A 7,708-nucleotide genomic window follows, 5' to 3' on the forward strand; every position below is an offset into this window, starting at 1 on the left:
ATGATAATCATAGCAGTTGATGAAGAGAAAAAGCGAAAGGGACATATGTATTGTATGAAAAATCTGGGACACTTTTGGATATCAGGAAAATGGCAGACTAACTTCAGATACCATTCACTGAGAAGTGGGCACAATACACAGGATTGTTACAGGCCCTGGAAAGGACTGGGCCACAGCAGGAGGTTTCCAAACCTGGAGGACAAGCATGACAAAGCTACTGGGTGTGCATGTGTGCATGCACACATGACCTTTTCTGTCAAGTTTTAGAATTATATCTATTAGGACGCATTTGCTGATAAGATTGCAATTATCTTGGGATGCCTGGGTGGCTCAGTGAGATAAGCATCTGCCTTTGGTTCAGGTCATGATCCTGAGGTCCTGGGATCGAGCCTGCCATCAGGCTCCCTGCTCAGCGGGGAGTCTGCTTCTCCCTCTCCCTTTGCCTCTTCCCCCCACTCATTCTCTATCTCTCTCTCAAATAAATAAAATTTTAAAAATTGCAATCATCTTTGCATGAATTAACCAATTGATACTTTATTTAGAGCATTACTGTTCGCTTAGGATAATCTTCTTCCCATCTAATGTTTTCAGATGTCTCTGTCAGTTCCAAAACACTATGTTTCATTCAAAGCAAGCTAAATTTTCTTTGAGTCTACCTTGTGCTGTTCTTGATCTAAAGCACTAACACACATGAAAGAACATTTTGCCTGTGTGTAGTTGAAAAAAAAATTTTTTTTTGGTGCTAATGAACAAACATCTTGTTTTTCAGTCTCTGGACAATGATAAAGCAGCTTGCTAGAAGAGCAACCTAAAGAATCTCAACACTAAATTAAACACGTAGGCATGACCAGATGCAGTTACAAAGACAAAGTCTGACAGGAAAGCTCAGGTGCTTCCAAAAGAAGTCCAGCTGTTGCAGTGTCAATACTACAACAAAACTGATGACAGTCTAGGTATGAACAAAAAGTGAAAGGAGAAATTCACATGTAGAGTTAGAAAATGTTCAATAATATCCCCATTACTGTTCCTCTTGGGAGCCTAAAACAACTTTTTCTTCTTATGGATATACAAATGGGTGTTCATGAGTAATGCTTTCCCTATAGGCTTATTCAAAGCAAGGGCATGTCTTGGAGGTGGTTTTTGTTCATATTTAATATCATTGGATCATGCTTTGAAATCTAATAATTCAAGGATTACTACGGCCAAATTAGGACACTTCAATCTTACACTATTTCTTCTACTAATTAACTATTGAATTCATAAAATTCACTTAACCTCCGTGGATTTTCTCAGCTATAAATCCACGATCCTTGATTTTGCAAGTAATGGCCCACTCTCAAAAAATTTTTAATACAGGATACTAGCATACATTTCTAAATTTTATTTTATCACTAAGGGCATTAAAACCAAGGGATATATGGGACTATTAATTTAAACTCCTGCTCACCTCTTAATTTGTCACATTATACCCATCTCAAGCCATGAAATCAAGCAAGTTAAACACAAAACAAGTCAGCTTTGCAGAATGCTCTCTTATCATACTTGCGGAAATGCCTCTAGAGTTTTACTCATCTCCCAAGTAGAAGTACAGAATTACCACGTAAGCCTTTACCCCCTGATTGGTGCTGTATTGGAATAAATAAAGATCTGACCAGGAAGCAGGGAGGATCTTCAATGTTAAATAAAAGTATTCTTTCACCTTTTAAATTTGGTCTTCAAATATACCAGGGTAAAATGACCCGAGACAAAGGAAATTATCAAAAACCTGAATGAGGATTTTTGAAATAAAAAAAAAAACAAATCATATCCATGTTATAATTTTATTTTTGTCACTGTTTTCATTTCCTAGAATATGCAAATTGTAAATTCATTCAGCCGGTAGTACATGTAGTATCTATAGTAAGCCAGGTACAGCTGCAGACCAGAAAGTGTACCCCACAGTAAAAACTCGTCAGGCTAACGTTTTGTCTGGTTGAGTTAATAAAAATAACTCTATTTTTTAAACGATGCACCTTGGTAAATAGTTGAAGTCTCTTGGATGTATATGGTCTTAATATATTTCTATTATACCCATGTATTTAGAAAATAGGTCAAATGAAATCAGAGTTGTTTTCAGAAATGGCTCTACAGTTAATAAAACTTCTAAGCTTATAAAATTTAGAAGTAATATGTGTGTCCTCAGGTACAGTACATAATAAAACACTCTCAGAGCCTCGCTCATACATGGTTCTGTTAAATTAGTTGTTTACAGTGACTTTCCTAAGTAGATTGCAAGCTTTAGGAGCTCAGGAGAAACTGATGCCTTCATGAGTTCATATTTAATTTCTAGGATATCAAATAAAATCTTTGAAAAGGAAGGGGGGCACCTGGGTGGCTGGGTGATTGAGCATCTGCATTTGGCTCAGGGTGTGATCCCAGGGTCCTGGGATCGAGTCCTCGCATCGGGGACTGCTTGTCCTTCTGCCTATGTCTCTGCCTCTCTATGTATGTCTCTCATGAATAAATAAATAAAATCTTTTTAAAAAAATAAAAAATAATAATTGCTAGCCTATTTATTGTCACATAGTAGGAGTTCACAAAACTTTTTGTTGGACAAATGCCTTGTAATGTTGATCTCTGAACTTAGGCTTTTTGATCTTTCAGTTATTTCTTCATGTTATGTTTCTTTTCTTGATCCCTGCTAAGTAATCAACTCAAACACATGCCATACTTCATGTTCCCAGCCATGATTTACTTTGGTCTATTCATCTTCTTTTGAAGACAATTTTATATCACACAACAATTTAATGGAAAAGTTCAAAAATATTTTGAATAGTTAATCCCTTCCTAGGTGTTCTCTACATATTTTTAAACAACCATCTGTAAAATGGTTATAAACACATATTCTTGATAAAGCAGCAGGGAGCATATGTATATATTTTCAAATTGTAATGCAATAAGACATAGAATGGAAGGATTTAACAGTATTCTTCAAACTGTTCCATGGGCACATTGCCAAAATACTTAAGCAAATGGCTTTTTGTATCCTTTTCCACTGAGTCAATATTAGTAATTTTCATAAAAGCATCTTATACAGTCAGGAGAGTCATGAAAGCATTTTTGCCACGAACAGAATGAGCTTATGTGGAATATTGATTCTTCATGTCAAACACAGCTGGAGTGTTTCACCAGTAATTCCAGATCTAGCATACAGAATAGCCTCACTATCCCTCACACCTAGTGAATCAGGATAAGATTGATTAATAATAGGTACATATAAAAAGATGCTACTCAAAAGGCTGGGTCCCTGTAGCACCAAGGGAAATGGAAAGAATGGCTTAGCCATCTTCCAAAATATTATGCTGAAGACAAATCAAAGCTGCTTTCCCTCTCCTGATGCTTTACTGGGAACAATAATCCACTTCTAGAGAACCAGGTCACTGTTTCTTTCCCTTGATCCCACTGCAGATGACTATGGAGCATGCCATTCTCTGTGATGGGATTAGGCATCTGTTACAAACAGATGGGCTACCCCAAGTAACACATAACAGGTAATAGCAAAGCAGAATGAATATTCCCAATTCTCAGGGTTGATTTAGTTGGATGCTTCTCCTATGAATATGTTGCTAAATTTTGTAGGAGTTTACTGCATCTCAGAGAATTGTCATGCTTCTGAGGACAGTTTAATGAGTCTTAATGCTTTGAGGTGTATCAGAATTTCTTGACTTCTGGTTTGTATTTTGTCTTCAGGTTTTCTTTAATATTTACCTATATTGTAATCATTAACTAATTCACATCTTACAGTTTTGTTTTCATGAGACACTTAAACTCTTCAGATTCCCAAAGCTTATTTTTCCTTTAGACTTACAGATAATATGAAAATGAGCCATCCTATGTTATTTTTACTGGCATTTTCAGAACCTAACTTGTATAATCGTATAATTGCTTCTTATATAATTAAAATCCTAGTATATTTTCCATTGAAAGCTACTAAATATATCACCCAATTGTACTTATAAATATCCCCACTAAACACATATGATTAGAGGACATATTTATATAATACTTATATTTAAAAATACATATTAAACATGTGCATTTACTAAACATATGTAATATATACTTTTATATATGATCTATAAATATGTATGACATATATATATATATCTTTATATGTATGATACATGGATCAGAGGTTTTAGATTTAACAGTTGAAAGTGACTTTGAAAATTTGTAAGTGAGGAAGTTCACTTTTTACTTCTGTGTTAATAAAATGCAGAACTGAGTTTGGGAAAAAAAAAAACAGAAACATATGAGGGGCCTTCTTTATGTTATCTACAAAAGCACTTCCTAGGGATCCCTGGGTGGCGCAGCGGTTTAGCGCCTGCCTTTGGCCCAGGGCGCGATCCTGGAGACCCGGGATCAAATCCCACGTCGGGCTCCCAGTGCATGGAGCCTGCTTCTCCCTCTGCCTGTGTCTCTGCCTCTCTCTCTCTCTCTCTCTCTCTGTGACTATCATAAATAAATTTAAAAAAAAAAATTAAAAAAAAAAAAAAAAAAAAAGCACTTCCTAAATATTTTAAAGTGTGTGAGTTTGGAAGAAAGAAACAGATCCACACGTTTTTCAGGCCTTCAAAGTTTGGGGGTCATCTATTACCACTGATAAAATACAGCATCGTGCCTAGCAATAGATTATCCCAATTCCTTCCACATTACCCTGTTCTGTATTTACTGAATATTTATCACTATTTAAAGTCATGTAAAGATAAATTTCATGGTGGGAAGGAAAATAACATAGATATTAGGCAACATTTTCTGTTGTTGCCAAATTATAAATTCCCAGTGGCAAACTTACTGTTTGAGGCAGAAGTAGAAGCACAGTCACAGTCGTGCTACCATATGACAAACTGTCACTTCATGAGAAATAGAAGGTATTATTTTGAATCCACAATTCCACAGATATTTCATGTGCTGACCTTAGAAAACATGTATAGTTTGCCATTTCCATGACATTCTAGAAACAAATCTACATCTAGTTGAATATATGTAAACTTGTGAATTTTGCTCTATAAAAAAATGGATAAAAAAATAGCTGTGACATACACAGCTATAGGGAAGTATTTCCATTTTATCCACATTTAATACTTAACACTTTATACTATATTAACTAAGATACGAACCCTAAGTGATAAGTGTATTAATTTATTGAATAAAGAGTTTACGATAGCAAATGAAAGTCTTTGTTTTTAAAATTTAATATATTAATAAGTAATTTGTGAAATAGTGTAAATGATTTTAACAGTCATTGCTTTAAAATTAACAAAAGTAACTTTTTGGAGGGCAGATAGCAAAGGTAAAGAGATGGTTTCTCTAAAATGTAACCCTGAAAGAATAGATAACAACACTACAGCATTTATTATAAGGCAGGCACTGTTCTATGCAATTTTACAGACAGTAAGTAATTTTTTTCTTCACTACAGTCCTATAAGATAGATGGTAATGCTATTCCCTTTTATTGATGAGGAAGTGGGGCAAAAGAAAACCTTTAAGTGACTTACCCAAGGTAACAAAACAGTAGTTAAGTGGCAATGATAAGGTGTGAACTGAGGCAATTTGGTTCCAAAACCTGCTACATGTGATTACATCATCTATTCTCAGTGTTCTCTGTGATGACATGCTTTCTTTTGTTTTTGAGTAATTTTTGAAAGATACTTTTATGGGTTGAATTGAGTTCCCTAAAACCTACATTGAAATCCCAACCTTGGAATAGCACCTTTTTTGGAAGGAAGGTTGTTGCAGATGTCATTGATTAATTAATACCATGTTTTAGCAGGGTAAAACCCTAATCCGATATGACGGGAGTCTTATAAGGGGGGGAAGAGAGACAGACACAGAAACACACAGGATGAGCACAGCCACATGACAACAGAGAAACTGGAAACGTATCTACAAGCCAAGGAAGAATACGGATTGCCTGTAAATACCAGAATCTAGAAGGAAGAATTCTTCCCAAAAATTTCAGAGGCCATACGGTCCTACTGAAATCTTGATTTTGCACTTCTAGCCTTCAAAAATGTGAGACCATAACTTTCGGCTATTTTAGCTAGCTCATTTGTGGCACTTTGTTTCTGCAGCCATGGGGAACTAATACATATACTGACTTTATCAATATACCAAAAACGGGGGGGGGGGGTGGCGATTGTAACAAAGAGATAGGTAAGTGCAACCTTCAGAAAAGTAGACCCTTAGGTATGGGCAAAGTCTAGATAAAAACTTTGCGGCTTTCAAAGAACTAGTGCTTTTTGGGTTTGTTTTTTGTACTACTAGAAATTGATACAATCAGTTGAGAATAAACTTCCTTGCTGAACCACTTCAGGTATCTAATTCATTCCTGCATATGGATACTACTTCAACTAGAAGTGCTGAGAACCACGACAGTATGTCCTCTCTTTGACTAGTAAGAGCTCTGCTCAGCCAGGACTTCATTGGAGATGTGGCATTATTACTGGTGCTGCTATTGTTATGGTTCTAGTTTACTCTAGATAATGGTTCTGAGTTTCTCTTAGCAAAAAGGATGCCACCTATTCCTTTTTAAAAAAGAAAAATAATAGGCTGGAGCTCTGCTGCCACTGCCTCTGCCACCACCACCGCCACCCACGCTGCAACCATGCCACCCTACACCATCATTTACTTCCCTGTTCTAGGGTGCTACAAGGCCATGCACATGCTGCTGGTTGACCAGGACCAGAGCTGGAAGGAGGAGGTGGTGACCATGGAGACCTGGATGAAGGGCTCACTCAAGGCCTCCTATCTGTATGGGCAGCTCCCCAAGTTCCAGGACGGAGATGTCACCCTGTACCAGTCCAGTGCCATCCTGCAACACCTGGGCCACTCCCTTGGGCTCTATGGGAAGGACCACCAGGAGGTGGCCTTGCTGGATGTAGTGAACGATGGTGTGAAGGATCTCCGCGGCAAATGCGCCCTCCTCATCTACACTAACTACGAGGCAGGAAAGGAGGAGTATGTGAAGGCACTACCAGGTTACCTGAAGCCTTTTGAAACCTTGTTGTCCCAGAATGAGGGGGGCCAGGCCTTCATCATGGGAAACCAGATTTTCTTTGCAGACTACAACCTGCTGGACTTGCTGCTGATTCAACAGGTCCTGGCCACTCGCTGCCTGGACTCCTTTTCCCTGCTCTCAGTCTATGTGGCATGCCTCAGCACCAGACCCATGCTCAAGGTGTTCCTGGCGTCCCCCGAGCACATGAACCGCCCCATCAATGGCAACGGGAAGCAGTGAGAGCTTGTGGAACCCTGGGCAGGAAGCTGGGGGGCTGCTGACTTCCTTTCTCCCTGACCAAAAGAATTTTCAAGTGAGAAAAAAAGTAAAATAATAGGCTGCAAGCAAATCTGAGTAAATTTTGACATGGAGAGAGACACTATCTGGCTAAAATTGTTCTGAATGATTGAATTGTCCTAGACTTTCTCCTTTTGGAGGAAGATGGATTCTATGCCCTTATTAATATAATTTTATACTTTATTATACAATATTGAATATTCTTCTTGAAAGATATGGAATAAGAATACTATGTCTTTTCTTACCACAATCTCTAATACTGTCAAAATTATCAAATGCATTGAGGAAAAAAATTAAAAGAATAAGAAAGAATTTAAGTAAATGGACAGGTATACAATGAGTATGGATTGGAAAACTCAATATTGTCTGTTT

General features: G+C 37.4%; 1 pseudogene; it reads left to right on the forward strand.

Annotated features, from left to right (window-relative positions):
- Nucleotides 1-6,646: 6,646 nt before the first annotated feature.
- Nucleotides 6,647-7,286, forward strand: LOC144300182 (glutathione S-transferase P pseudogene; annotated as a pseudogene).
- Nucleotides 7,287-7,708: the final 422 nt, after the last annotated feature.

This window comes from Canis aureus, chromosome 28, assembly GCF_053574225.1.
Source record: "Canis aureus isolate CA01 chromosome 28, VMU_Caureus_v.1.0, whole genome shotgun sequence".
In the NCBI taxonomy this organism is placed as follows: Eukaryota; Metazoa; Chordata; class Mammalia; order Carnivora; family Canidae; genus Canis; species Canis aureus.